The 15,706-nt window shown below is 36.9% G+C and overlaps 1 pseudogene; it reads left to right on the top strand.

Annotated features, from left to right (window-relative positions):
* The first annotated feature begins 12,947 nt into the window (after positions 1 to 12,947).
* On the top strand, positions 12,948 to 13,886 carry LOC130680323 (olfactory receptor 2T4-like; annotated as a pseudogene).
* The last annotated feature ends 1,820 nt before the right edge of the window (positions 13,887 to 15,706 follow it).

Here is a 15,706-nt window from a genome sequence, read left to right on the forward strand (position 1 = left end):
CAGAGCACCAGGAAGGCCTCTGGGGAAAGATATTTGAAGTGACTAGGGCCTTGGATCCATTTCATAAAGCCACAGAGGTGGTTGCATATTAACCATGAATAGTTTTTGACTGTAAACTATGGATCTGTAGTGTTTGGGGAAACAATGTGGAAAACCAATTTCCAATATTGTTGTCACAGTAAAACTAAACAAATAAAAGATCTACACATGAAATTTAAAGTAATAGAGAAGCATATGAATTACAACTCAATTTGGTGGACATATTTGATGGTTCCACTTGCAGTACCCGACATATTGGGAAGATACTGAGCAAAATTGAACAAAATGTTGTGTGCAACCATATTCTTCCAAGAGGGAGATTATGGATGGACATAAGGTGAAGGGCATAAATAAGTCCAAACTTCAAATTATAAGAATAAGTCACAGGTATGGATACATAATACAGGGAACATAGCAAGTAATACTGTAATGTCTTCCTATAGTGACAAGTGTGAACTACACTTACTGTGGTGAGTGTTTAGTATATAATTGTCAAATCAGTGTGTTTTACATTCAAATTCAGTACAATATTTTATATCTACTACATTTCAATAAAATAAATTTAAAATATGACATAAGCATTAACTTTCGGGAAGCAGCCTTAGCACTTTTTTTTTCCTGGATATGTCTCCCCAGTAGAGCAGGGGAAAAAAGCAAAAATAAACAATTAGGACTATGTCAAACTAAAAAACTTTGACACAGTGAAGGATACTATCAACAATATGAAAAGGCAACCTACAGAAACGGAGAGTATATTTTTAAGTTATATGTGTGATATGGAATGAATATCCAAAACGTGTAAAGAACTTATGCAACTCAACACCAAAGAAAGAAATAGTCCAGTTAAATATGGATACAATGTCCACATAGAAATTCTTCCAAGACATAGAGGTGACCAGTGCACATGAAGGAATGCTCAACATAGCTAATTATCAGGGAAATGGAGGTAAGTCACACAATCTAGTAATATCCTCACATGAGTCAAAATGGAAATAACAAGTGTTGGCAAGGTTGTTGAGAAAAAAGAATCTTCATGAACTGCTGGTGGAAATATAAATTTGTTCAGCCATTATGGGAAAGAGTAAGGAATTTCCTCAAAAAAGAAATAGAACATAAAAATCCTTATGATCCAGTAATTCTACTTCTGAGTATTTACACTAATTTGAAAGGATGCATCTAACTCTACTGTTATTCATATTTGCATGCAATAGCTAAGATATGGAAGAAACCTGCGTCCGTCAATGGATCACATCATCTTATAAGATGGATATGGTATATATATGTGGATATATAAGATATATATATATATGTGGATATATAAGATGGATGTGGTATACATATATATATATATATATATATATATAATTGAATATTACCCAGCCATAAAAAAATAATGAACTCTTTCTATTCATGACAACATGTATAGACCAAGATGGTATGCTAAATGAAAGTAAAGAATGCTAGGTGGCAGAAAAAGACAAATACCACATGATTTCACTTGTATGTGGAATCTAGGAAACAGAACAAATTAACCAAGAAACAAAAACTAAAACAGTCTCATAAACACAGAGAACCATCTGGTGGTTGCTGGAAGGGAGCAGGCAGGAGGATAGGTGACAGGTATAAAATAAATAAATCATAGTGACAAAAAGTATACAATATGAAATTAGCCGGTAATATTTTATTAACTTTGTAGGTGACAGATGGTAACTGCATTTACAGTGGTGAGCATTTCATAATCTTCAAGCCACTGTTTTGTATACATGAAGCTAATATACTATTTTATGTCATCTACAATTCAGTGGAAAATAATAAATAAATAGATGAATATTGTAAGAAAAATGAATTCCCTATTAACAAACTTAATGGTGCCATTGTAGAAACTTGATGACTGTTATTTGAGAAATTAGTGTTTTATACAAATATCTATCTTCACATATATGATTATGATAGATATCCAGGGAAGTATTATGACTCAAATTCTCAATTACTTTTTAATGTTGATAGAAATGGTTAATTTGCATGTTATGTAATATTAATTTAGCCCCCACCATCTAAGAAGAAAGAACTCCATTTTTTCCATTTCCATTGTGCTGAAGGGTCTCTATACTGCCCCTCAAACATCTCTGCTCCTTCAAGTATGCTCTGTGACCAGAGGGGGTGACTTGTCCCTGCACCTTCTGGATGGTTTGGCCAGGGAGAGACCCCAGCAGGGGACTGGAGGACAGGAGCAGAATGAGGTCTGGGTGTTTGCTCCCTCAACACCATCTCGGCCAGAGTTGGCTGAGTTCCTCCACCTGGGGCCCAGGTGTCACCAATGGTCATCCCCCCTTACAGCTTCAGCTGCCTCGGGTCCTGCAAACCAATGCTCCTGCTGCTGCCCCTTGGGACCAAGGCTGCGGAAAGCACCCCTTTGATGGCGCTATTGGCTCATTCTACATCTTTGATGAAATTCCTACCCCCACCCACTTCTGTTTAACCTTGACCTACTCATTAATACTGGCTGCACTTTGCAGATATTTGCAATGTTATCAACTCCATCTAGATTGCATGTATGTATTTACATTTTTCTAATATGTATTTAGCATCTTTCTATATGTTAATTGTTCTATAGTATTTCTTAAGCTCTGAATTAGCCAAGTACAAGATTATGTTAACTTTTGAATCCATAGTTTGGGGACTGATTTGTTTCCTCATATATTATTAATATTAGTCCTTTGATATATATGTAGTCCCCACCCCAGCTTACCAGAAGGAAGAAGAGACACAGAGCAGGGAGGGGGTTGAAGCCCAGAACTGCTAAATACCCAGCCCTGGAGATCTTCCCCTGGAGCATAAACTCACATTGTATGGTGTTCTGGAGATTAGAGGGGTTGAAAAGCAAAGTCAGGGACTGAGATTCCAGCCACTTGTGGAGAACAGGTTCCCACACTGGCTGCTCTGGGACAATTGAAAGGCATGCTCTTTGAAAGACTTCCTAACAGTGAAAGGGCTGCTCTAGGGGCAAGGATTATACATAGCTTGCTTCTCAGGAGAAGGAACAGGTGGACAAAATTGTCCCAGCACATTCAGCCTAGCAGGTTGGGAACTTTCAGGAGCTTCAGGCACTCCATCCTCCTTACAGGCAATGGACCCCACCATGGTAAGCAGCCTGCCACTCCTGCCTCCCAGCCAGCACCTGCGTGCAAACCTGCTGCCCACAACATCACTCCAGGACAGCTGGGAGGCAGCCCCACCTATGGCAACTACAGGGCTTAACATGGAGGCTGTTCCCTGTGTGTGGCTCACTAGCTCTGACAGCAGAGATAGGCACTGTGGCTGGGAAGTAGGCAAGAGACCTGTCCTCTCAGCAGGCACCAGTGTGGAATACCTGTAACCCACATGATTATTCCAGGACAGCCAGAGGGCAGCCCCACCAATGGCAGTGTAGGAATTAATGCAGAGGCTTCTCCCAGAATGTGGCTCACTGGCCCTGACAGTGGAAGCAGGCACAGCAGCCAGGAAGCAGGAAAGAGCTCTCACCTTTGGGTAGGCACCAGCACTGCTCCCCTGCAAACCCTGACTTTGCTCCAGGATTATGAAAAGGCAGAAAAACCTTGTTCAATCCAAAATTCCTCAAACACAAGAAAGAGGGCTAAGGGCTAAGTGAAACTAAAATCACCAATCTTTCTGAAAAAATAATTCAAAATAAAAGTATTAAGCATGGAGTGGAGCTACAGAAAAATATTCAAGATCTAAGGAAGGAATTCAAGACAGAGATAGCCACTGTGAAAAATACAGTAGCTGAAATGAAACATATACTGGAAGGATCTAAAAGCAGATCAGATGAGTAGAGATGATAAATGGGATAGGAATTATAGAACAGGAATACAAAGAAGCTGAAGAAGAGAGAGAGAAAAGGATCTCTAGGAATGAAAGAATATTAAGAAAACTGTGTGACCAATCAAAACAGAACAATATTTGCATTCTAGGGATACCAGAAGAAGAAGAGAGAAAAAGGGACAGAAAGTGTCTTTGAAGAAATAATTCATGAAAACTTCCCCATTCTTGGGAAGGAAATAGTCTCTCAAGCCATAGAAGTCCACAGATCTCCAAACACAAGGGACTGAAGGAAGACAAGAATACTTACAAGACATATGATAATTAAAATGGCAATTATCAAGGACAGGAACAGAGTATTAAAAAGCAGCCAGAGAGAGAGAAAAGATCACCTACAAAGGGAAACCCATCAGGCTATCATCAGACTTCTCAGCGGAAACCTTACAGGCCAGAAGGCAGTGACATGATATATTCAATGCAATTAACAGAAGGGCCTCCAACCAAGAATACTCTACCTGGAAATATTATCATTTAAATCTGAAGGAGGGATTAAACAATTTCCAGATAATAAAAGCTGAGGGAATTTACTTCTCACAAACCATCTCTACAGTGTATTTTGGAGGGACTGCTATAGATGGAAGTACTCTTAAAGCTAAATAGCTGTAACCAGAGAAAATAAAACCACAGTAAAGGAAGTAGACCAATTCATTACTAACCAAATGCAAAATTAAATCAGCTATCCACAAAGTCGATCAAAGGACACGCAAAGAATACAGAATATGACACCTAACATATAAAGACTGGAAGGGAAAGAGAAAGAAGGGAGAAAAAACATTTTCAGGTTGTGTTTGTAATAGCATAATAAGTGAGTTAAGTTAGACTGTTAGATAGAGGGGGAATTATGCTTGAACCTTCATAACCCCTAATCCAAAGCCTGCAATCGCAATAAGAACATATCTATAGATAATCAACCTAAATGTAAATGGTCTGAATGTACCAATCAAAAGAAATAGAGTTACAGAATGGATAGAAAAGCAAGATCCATCTATATGTTGCCTACAAGAGACTTACTTCAAACCCAAAGACATACACAGACTAAAAGTGAAGGAATGGAAAAAGATATTTCATACAAACGATAAGGAGAAAAAAAGCAACAGTTGCAATACTTGTATCAGATAAAATAGACTTCAAAACAAAGAAAGTAACAAAAGACAAAGAAAAACATTACATAACGATAAAAGGGCCCACCCAACAAGAGGATATAGCTATTATAAATATCTATGCACCGAACATAGGATCATCTACATATATAAACAAATACTAAAAAATAGAGGGGCAAAATAGAATGTAATGCATTCACTTTAGGAGACTTCAACAAACCACTCACTCCAAAGGACAGATCAACCAGAAAGAAAATAAGTAAGGACACAGAGGCACTGAACAACACATTAGAACAAATGGATCTAACAGACATCTACAGAACACTCCACCCAAAAGTAGCAGAGTACACATTCTTCTCAACTGTACATGAAACATTTTCCAGAATAGATCACATACTAGGCCACGAAAAGAGTTTCAGTAAATTTAAAAAGATTGAAATTCTACCTACTAATTTCTCATATCAAAAACATATGAAATTAGAAATAAATTGTGCAAAGAAAAGGAAAAGACCCACAAATACATGGAAGCTTAACAACATACTTCTAAATAATCAATGATCAATGACCAAATTAAAACAGAGATCAAGCAATATATGGATACAAATTAAAATAACAGTTCAATGCCCAAATTCTGTGGGATGCAGTGAATGCAGTTCTATGAGGAAATTATATAGCAATTCAGGCCTTTCTAACAAGGAAGAACAATCCCAAGTTAACGGTCTAAATTCAAAATTAATTAAACTAGAAAAAGAAGAACAAATGAGACCCCAAATCAATAGAAAGAGGGACATAAGAAATATCAGAGAAAAATAAATAAAATTGAGAAGAATAAAACAATAGAAAGGATTAATGAAACCAAGAGCTGGTCCTTTGAGAAAATAAACAAAATAGATAAACCCCTAGATAGACTTGTCAAAAAAAAAGAAAGTGTGCCCACATAAACAGAATAAAAAATGAGAACGGACAAATCACTATGGACACTACAGAAATACAAATTACTAGAGACTACTATAAAAAGTTATATGCTAACAAATTGGATAATCTAGAGGAAATGGACAACTTTCTAGAAAAATACAACTTTCCAAGACTGATCCAGGAAGAAACAGAAAATCTGAATAGACCATTACCAGCAATGAAATGGAATCAGTAATCAAAAAACTACCTAAGATCAAAACCCTGGTCCAGATAGCTTCACTGCTGAATTTTATCAGACATTTAGAGAAGACACAATACCCATCCTCTAAAATTTTCCAAAAGAAAGAAGAGGAGGAAATACTTCCAACCTCCTTTTATGAAGCCAGCATCACTTTAATACCAAAACCACACAAAGACACCACAAAAAAGAAAGTTACAGACCAATATCCCTGATGAACATAGATGCAAATATACTCAACAAAGTATTAGCAAACTGAATTTAAAAATACATCAAAAAGATCATACTTCATGATCAAGTATGATTTATTCCAGTGATGTAAGGAAGTTTTCAGTATTGGAAAATCGATCAACATCATCCACTACATCAACAAAAAAGAAGGACAAAAATCATATAATCATATCCATAGATGCTGAAAAAGCATCTGGCAAAATCCAACATCCATTCATGATAAAATATTTCAACTAAATGGGTATAGAGGGCAAGTACCTCAATATAATGAAGGCCATATAGGAGAACCCACAGTCAACATCATACTTAACAGTGAAAAGCTGGAAGATTTTCCTCTAAGATTTGGAACAAGACAAAGATGCCCACTCTCCCCACATTTATTCAACATAGTACTAGAGGTCCCAGCCACAGCAATCAGATAACACAAAGAAATAAAAGGCATCCCTATTGGCAAGGAACAAAATTAAATTGTCACTATTTGCAGATGACATGGTATTGTATATAAAAACCTCTAAGGTATCCACTCCAATAGTACTAAAACTAATATCTGAATTCAGCAAAGTTGCAGGATACAAAATTAATACACAGAAATGTGTTGCATTCCTATATGCTAATGAGGAACTAGCAGAAAGAGAAATCAGGAAAGCAATTCCATTCACAGATGCATCAAAAAGAATAAAATACCTAGGAATAAAGCTAATCAAGGAAGTGAAAGACCTATACCCTGAAAACTACAAGACACTCGAGAGAAATTAAAGAAGACACTAATAAATGAAAATACATCCCATGCTCATGGATAGGAAGAAATAGTATTGTCAAAATCACCATCCTGCCTAAAGCAATCTACAGATTCAATGCAGTCCTTATCAAAATACCAACAGCATTCTTCAACAAACTAGAACAAATGGTTCTAAAATTCGTATGGAACCACCAAAGACCCCAAATAGTGAAAACAATCCTTAGCAGGAAGAGCAAAGTGGAGAGGACTGCACTCCACTACTTCAGGCACTACTACAAAGCCACAGTAATCAAGACAATTGAGTACTGGCACAAGAACAGACCCATAGATCAACAGAAGACAACAGAGAGTCCAGATGGAAACCCACACATATATGGCCAATTCATATATGATAAAGAAGCCATGGATGTACAATGAAGAAATGACAGCCCCTTCAACAGCTGGTGTTGGCAAAACTGGACAGCTACATGTAAGAGAATGAAACTTGATTACTGTTTAACTCCATACCAAAAAGTAAACATGTAATGGATTTAAGATCGGAATATAAGTCATGAAACCATAAAACTCTTCGAAGAAAACATATGCAAAACTCTCTTGAATATATGCATGAGGAACTTTTTCATGAACATATCTCCTAGGACAAGGAAAACAAGAGCAAAAATGAACAAATAGGACTACATTAAACTAAAAAGCTTCTGTACCTCAAAGGACACCATCAGTAAAACAAAAAGACATCCTAAAGTATGGAATAATATATTCATAAATGCCCTATCTGCTAAGGGGTGAACATCCAAAATACATAATGAGCTCACATGCCTCAACACCCAAAAAGAAAATAACCCAATTAAAAAATGGGCAGAGGATTTGAACAGACACTTCTCCAAAGAAGATTTTCAGATAGCCAACAGGCACATGAAAAGATGCTCCACATCACAAATAATCAAAGAAATGCAAATTAAAACCACAATGAAATATCACCACACACCAGTAAGGATGGCCACCATCCAAAAGACAAATGACAACAAATGTTGGCGAGGATGCGGAAAAAGGGGAACCATCCTACACTGTTGGTGTGAATGTAAATTATTTCAACCATTGTGGAAGGCAGTATGGAGGTTTCTCAAAAAACTAAAAATACAAATACCATTTGACCCAGGAATTACATTCATAGGAATTTACCCTAACAAAACAAGATCACAGATTCAAAAAGACATATGCACCCCTTTGTTTATCTCAGCATTATTTACAATAGCCAAGACATGGAAACAACCTAAGTGTCCATCAGTAGATGAATGGATAAAGAATATGCGGTACATATACACAATGGAATATTATTCAGCCACAAGAAGAAAACAAATCCTACCATTTGCAACAACATGGATGGAGCTAGAGGGTATTATGCTTAGGAAAATAAGCCAGGTGGAGAAAGGCAAGTATCAAATGATTTCACTCATCTGTGCAGTGTAACAACAAAGCAAAAACTGAAGGAACAAAACAGCAGTAGATTCCTAGAACCCAAGAATGGACTAGTGGTTACCAGAGGGAAAGGGGTTGGGGTGGGTCAGTGGGAAGGGAGGGAGAAGGGAATTAAGGGGCACTATGATTAGCATACATAATATGAGGAGACACAGGGAAGGCAGTATAGCACAAAGAAGACAAGCAGTGACTCTATAGCATCTTATTATGCTGATGGACAGTGACTATATTGGGGTATGTGGTGGGGACTTGATAATAGGGAGGATTGCAGTAACCACAATGTTGCTCATGTGAAACTTTCATAAGGTTGTATATCAATGATAATATAATAAAAAAATACTGGACAGCTACATGTAAGAGAACAAAACTGGATTAATGTCTAACTCCAGACATAAAAGTAAACTCAAAATGGATCAAATACCTGAATTTAAGTCATGAAACTACATTACACATCTTGTCACATAAAATGTTATATACCATTATATCTCAATGAAAGTGGAAAAATTGTAAAAAGAAATAAATGGAAATAAAGAAAAAATAAGGTAGCATTAAATTACCAGATTTCATATAATAACAGAATTAAGTATATAATCAGTCATTCATTGAAAAGAGATTAGGATAAAGATGTGAAGGAAATTAACTTTACTTTCAAGCACCGTGATGAACAGTGGTTTTGTCATTGACAAATCTATCAAATTATTAGTTTCAGATTCTTTATTGGTGAAAAAGAAAAAGTAACAATATTTCACAAATTTTCCTTGAACTTTAAAGGAAAAAGTATATGTATTCATATATACATGAACATATTCATCACCAAGAATTTATTGCTGGTGTTGGGATTTGTGATTATTGTTAATATCGGTTAAGCTTTTCATACCTATGAAAATTAACAGTAAAAGATTATTTTAAGACATAAGAAAAAATCCAAAAATTGTAACAGGGCTATCCAATGACTTCCTTTGCTCTCTTAATTGCATTCCTCATCAGAGTCTCAGAGGGGATTTGTCAAAAGAGAAAACATCCACTCAATGGGCATAGTAACACCAGGGATGATGTCACTCTCTTATTTATTTGTACACTTAACCTGGACATACGCCATTATCCCATATGGATGGGATGAGAAACATCAGCTGGTGGTGGTCTCAATGACAGAAATAGACAAAACTGCAAGAGGAAAGGGTAATTATTGTTTTGACTTGTTCTTCTGATACATTATATTAGCTGAAACTGTTTGTTTTCTCAATTCTGACCTATCTGTATTTAAGAAGGAAAGCATGTATGCTTTCTCTTACGAATCTCTCTATATTGCATGTATGTACTGCAACATATTAGGAAATGTGTTGTTTTCCAACTATTTGTGGGAAAAGGAATATATACATTTATCCCCATTTACTGGATGATGCATTTTCTTTTCCTGAAATTGAAATTCACAGAGGAAGAGCTACTATGTTACTTGGAGTGGGGATGATTTCTGAAGTTTGTAAAATACTAGACACAAACGTCTGCATCATATTTATAGTTCCCCAGGAAAGCTGACATGAGTGCCCAACACCAGGTAGTCCCCCATGGAGGGAAGGCCCTGCTGTCAAGAGACCTGAGGCAGAGGCACAGCCTGCGGGCTGAATCAGGGGCTGAAATGAGTTCTCACTCTGCTTGGTTTGTGGCATTAGGTAGATACTCTGAGAACCTGAAGCTTTTATCATGTAAAAGGACAAAGTAAGATGAGTAGGTACCTCATAGGCTCCTGGGAAGGATGGAATGTGGTGAGCATTAGAACAATTCCTGGAATGCCAGTCAGCTTCAAATAAAGGTTTGGCATATGCCACAGACACTATCCATGACCTCAAGTTAAATATGTACTAAACTGCTTCCATGAAACTCAAGGAATTGTGTTAGAGTAAGTCTGCATGGGGTGGGGGCCGCTGCTGAGGGTGGTACAGATGCAGCTCCCTGTCTGTATCCCAGGTGCACTGCTTGCTGTAGCCTAGTGACGCTGATCCCTGTTTACTGATGTGCAGCAGAGATTTGCCCATTGAACCTAAATTACCTTCCAGTCTCCTGCCACTCAGCAAACAGCTGAAGGTCTCACATGACTGGTCCCTGTACTAGCCCTGTTTACTTTGACCACAAATACAGACTAGTAAACAGGTGCATTTTGCAATTAACTGTACTATTTTTAAATTAATCATAGAGCTCAAAATCCATATGCCAAAGAGGGTGGCATTTGGCAAAAAGGCTGTATTTTCTAAAGCAATATGTCCAGATTTCTTGGATATTTACATTGAGAAGTTGAAATCATTATCAGTGTTGTCTGCTCTAACTCCCTGAATGAATTCAATATATTAAAAATTGAATATAGTAAGTAACCTTTAGAATTAACACAATAGCATAAAGCATATTTGACATGTGAAAACTCATGTAAAATATCCCTCCAATATAACCTCCTTAAATTATCTCCATATAGAAAAGCCTATCTATATTTTCTTCCTGTTCATCAGAGTTTTAACAAGTCAGAAACTGAAAATCTGTGTAAATCTAATCTTCACGTGAAAATATAGATGAAGCTATTATTCATTCTCTAAAGAAAGATCAGATCTCTTTTCCATCTGTTGTTCATTTTATTTATATTGTGGCTATTTTAAAATTCTACTTTTAATCATATCTATCTAACATTTGTCCCTGAGTAGATTGATTATGATCTTCCTAAATATAATGAATTTTAATTTTTGTTTGATTCATCTTTAGATGACTCAGAAGCTGCCTGTGAGCAGCGACAGAGGAGCCCACAGGGAAACGGACTTAGAAGTGTATCAGTGTTACTCAGTTTTCCTCTTTGTATCTCAGTTTCCATAAAATTATTTTCTGTGTACATTAAAGAAGGTAACATTTGTAAAAACAAATGGCTTGTCTGATAAGTGACAGTAACCCTCTAAATACTATTTCTTGACACTTGATATTTATAGCAAGTGGTAGAAGCTTAAGAAGATGACTTTAAACTTGGAAAATATATGTACTAAAAAGAAAAGGATTGATTTTACCTGAAGTTCTGTCTAACCAGCATTAAAATAAGAAACATATGCATATGTTTACATAGTCATATTTATTTACTTAAAGTTCATATATTTATAAAATAATTATAGGTGTCTATATATACACATAGTAAGTATATATAATGCACATTAAATATAAGCAAATTCATACTTAAGTTCTCTAAAAATACAAAAATTATCAAATCAAAATTACTAAAAGCACAAGTACACAATAAAATTTGTGAACTTACCTAATGCATCTTACATGATTAGACAATAATAGCAAAAGTCATGTCTTACATTGATGCTGCACAATTACTTCTCTAAATATTAATTATTTGAAATAGTGGTACATATGTGTATTCATATGTAACATCATAATGTAACCATTTTTATTACTTTTGCTCATTTGTTCCCAACTGTACCTGATATCATTGTGCTTGCCCTAATATTATGTAGAGTGGACAGGGGAATAGGGATGCAGGATAAGTTGGACTCAGAGCTGCAGTACGACTTCAGAGTCTGGGCTCCTAACGTTGCCCCCAGGATGTCCAAAGGGTTCCTTGGTGAGGCCCACAGGCTACTTCTGAATATACAGCTCAACCCACCCAACTTCACTGCTTCAACGTGTGACCCAGTCTCACGGGCACAATGGGTTCAAACATTCATATGGATTTTCTCAAACTGATTCAGTTACTTTTTAAGTCTTTTTATATATTGAGGTATAATTGACATATAACAGTTTATTAGTTTCAGGAGTATAATGTAATGACTCAGTATTTGGGTACATGGTGAAACATAAAATATTTCTTATATGGAATACAGCTTCAAGAGTGTTTAAGACCCTACCTGGATCCTGAAATCAGAGATATTAATGAAATCCTGATTCCTATAACAAACATTCTAGAAAATTAATATCCTTTTTTAATAATTCACTTTTTGTGTTCACATACACCAGTGTCTGCAAATTTACATTCTTGATAAAGGACATATATCATTAGGTCATCTCATGACTTTGGACTTTGAAAACCACACAAGTTACTAATTATTCTGTTCCAGCTTTGTGAATTATTATTTTCTGGTATAATCATAGAATTACAGGTAATATGTAACCTCTAAGTCTCCAGGACATGGATTTCCTCAACTTGGGATAATTGGGTTGATACCACACACACACACACATACACACACACACACACACATACATACACAGCCATATGCCCACACACTGAAGAGTCATTCAGCAGGTGGAATCTCATGAGTGATCCATTACTTCTCTCCTTGGTGGGCCAGCTGAAATCATGGAGGACACCACCTGGATGGTCAACCACTCAGGAAGGTCAGAGTTCTTCCTGCTGGGAATCTTCAGTCAATCCAAACACCCAGCTCTCCTTTGTGTGGTCATTTTTGTGGTTTTCCTTATGGCCTTGTCTGGAAACATCATCCTGATCCTTCTGATATGCTCTGATGTCCGCCTCCACACCCCCATGTACTTTTTCATCAGCCAGTTGTCTCTCATGGACATGATGTACATTTCCGTCACTGTGCCCAAGATGCTCATGGACCAGGTCATGGGTGTGAACACGATCTCAGCCCCCGGATGTGGGATGCAGATGTTCCTCTATGTGACACTAAGGTGGATCAGAATGTTTCCTCCTGGCTGCCATGGCCATCCTCTCCGTTACCCTGTCCTCATGAACCACAGGGTGTGTGTCCTACTGGCATCTATTTGCTGGCTCCTGGGATCAGTGGACGGCTTCTTGTTCACTCCCATCACCATGACCTTCCCCTTCTGTGGGTCCTGGGAGATCCATCATTTTTTCTGTGAGGTCCCTACTGTATTGAAGCTCTCCTGCTCAGACACCTCCATGTATGAAATTTTCACGTACCTCTGCTGTGTCCTCATGCTGCTTATCCCTGTGACCATCATTTCAGGTTCTTACTACTTCATCCTCCTTACCATCCAAAGGATGAATTCAGCAGAGGGCCGTAAGAAAGCCTTTGCCACCTGTTCCTCCCACATGACTGTTGTAACCCTCTTCTATGGGGCTGCCATCTACACCTACATGCTCCCCAGTTCCTACCACACTCCTGAGAAGGACATGGTGATATCTGCCTTTTACACCATACTCAGTCCTTTGCTAAACCCTTTAATCTATAGTCTAAGGAATAAGGATGTTATGGGGGCTCTGAAGAAAATGCTGAATGTGGGACCTGTCTTTCAAGAAACCAAGAAGTAGGAAACTTTGATATCAAAGTGTTTTTCCTTCTCTCTGCACATGACACATTTAGAATCTTGTATCAGCATTACTCTTTATACTTCCACAGCATGGTGTCTCATATAATTTCTATACCTCTTTTTAAGAGTTTCTTCCATGTTATAGAAAACTTCGATTTCTAACCCTTCTCCATTCAAAATGCATTATACAATCATTAAAGTTACATTTATTAGAGCTGATAATTGTACTGTCTGTAGAAAAATACCCCTGTTTATAGGAATATATAGCAATAATGCTTAGATCAAAAATGTCATTGTGAAACAAATTGATTTAAATGACAGGGGAAGAGAGAGAGAGAAGTGATGAAACAAAGAAGGTAAAATATTAACAACTGAAGAGTTTTGGTAGAGTATGTGGGTGTTGTTTTTGCCATTCATATTCATGCTACTTTTCTGTAAAGTTATTCTATATCACAGTAAACATACCAATCCTCCCTTCTTTTTGAGTTATTTTTCTTCATTTTTTGAGAGGATTGTGGAATGTCCCTTGCATGAGGTGACATCTGAGGTAAGTTTTGAAGTTTGTAATTTATTAGTCAAAAAATGAAGGCAGGATCTAGCAACTATAATGTTATTCATGTAATTGTTCACAAATGTTGGCAAAATAAAAAACAAAGGCAGGATATCCAAGAGTCAAACTCATTTATTGATTCAATACATATTTATTATACTATATTATAATACAAAAATATGTATATATTATGCTATATTATAATACAAAAAATTGGCTAAAAGAAATTAAAATCTGAATATTACATAGTTGACAACTCCAAGAAATTTCCCCAAGAATAGTCAAAGTATATGATGCGCCTTGATGGCCATGGGGATGGGGTGCAGCTCATAAGGACAAATCTGTGCTACCTATGATCCATGAAGTTCAATAACAGGGACTGAGAGAAGAGCGTGGAACTCAGAGTTAAATAGTGACTAGATGTTACCTCAGTGGAGTGTAGGAGGCTGGATCGTGGGGAACTTGCTCAGAGACAAGATACCCCAGAAAAGCATGAGCAGCAGACATACAGGTATCCAAGCAGGAAAAGGAAATATTCCAGTGGCCCTTCCTTTGATGCTTTGTAATATAGACTCATTTCTTACCCTTTTGTGATCTAGAAGTTTACAAACAGTATTAAAAAGACCAGAATAACACTTTAGTAATGTTAAACAGATTAGCAATCAATTGGAGAAGTGAACAGTGGCGGTCAGGGGAGCAGGTGAGTATGGATGGGGAGCTTTATGGTGTTGGTCTATGTGCACCTGGACACCCTGAGCACTAGGAAGGCCTTGTGGGGAAGGTTATTTGGAGTATGTGGGGCCTTGGACCTGCTTCACAAAGCCACAGACATGGTTGCACACTGACCATGATTAGTTGATGACTGTAAACTACGGATCTGTAGTGTTTGGGGAGACAATGTGGAACAATGTCCAATATTTTTGTCACAGTAAAACAGAACTAATAAAATATGTATACTTCTAATCTAAGTAATTGAAAAGCACGTGTATCACTTCTCACCTTGGCCAACCATAATGATACAGATCTTTCATGGCTCCACTTACAACACACAAAATATAGGGAAAATAATGAACAAAATTAAGCAAAATGTTGTGTACTACCATATTCTTCAAAAAAGGGTGATTATGGGTGTACATGAGGTGAAGTACATAAAGAGCTACAAACTTTGAATTATAAGAACAAATTAGTCAAAGGGATAGAAGGATAATACAGGGAACATAGCAAGTAATGTATTTTTTGTATAGTGACAAAAGTTAACTACAGTTATTGGG

This window comes from Manis pentadactyla, chromosome 13 (genome assembly GCF_030020395.1).
Source record: "Manis pentadactyla isolate mManPen7 chromosome 13, mManPen7.hap1, whole genome shotgun sequence".
Lineage (NCBI taxonomy): Eukaryota > Metazoa > Chordata > Mammalia > Pholidota > Manidae > Manis > Manis pentadactyla.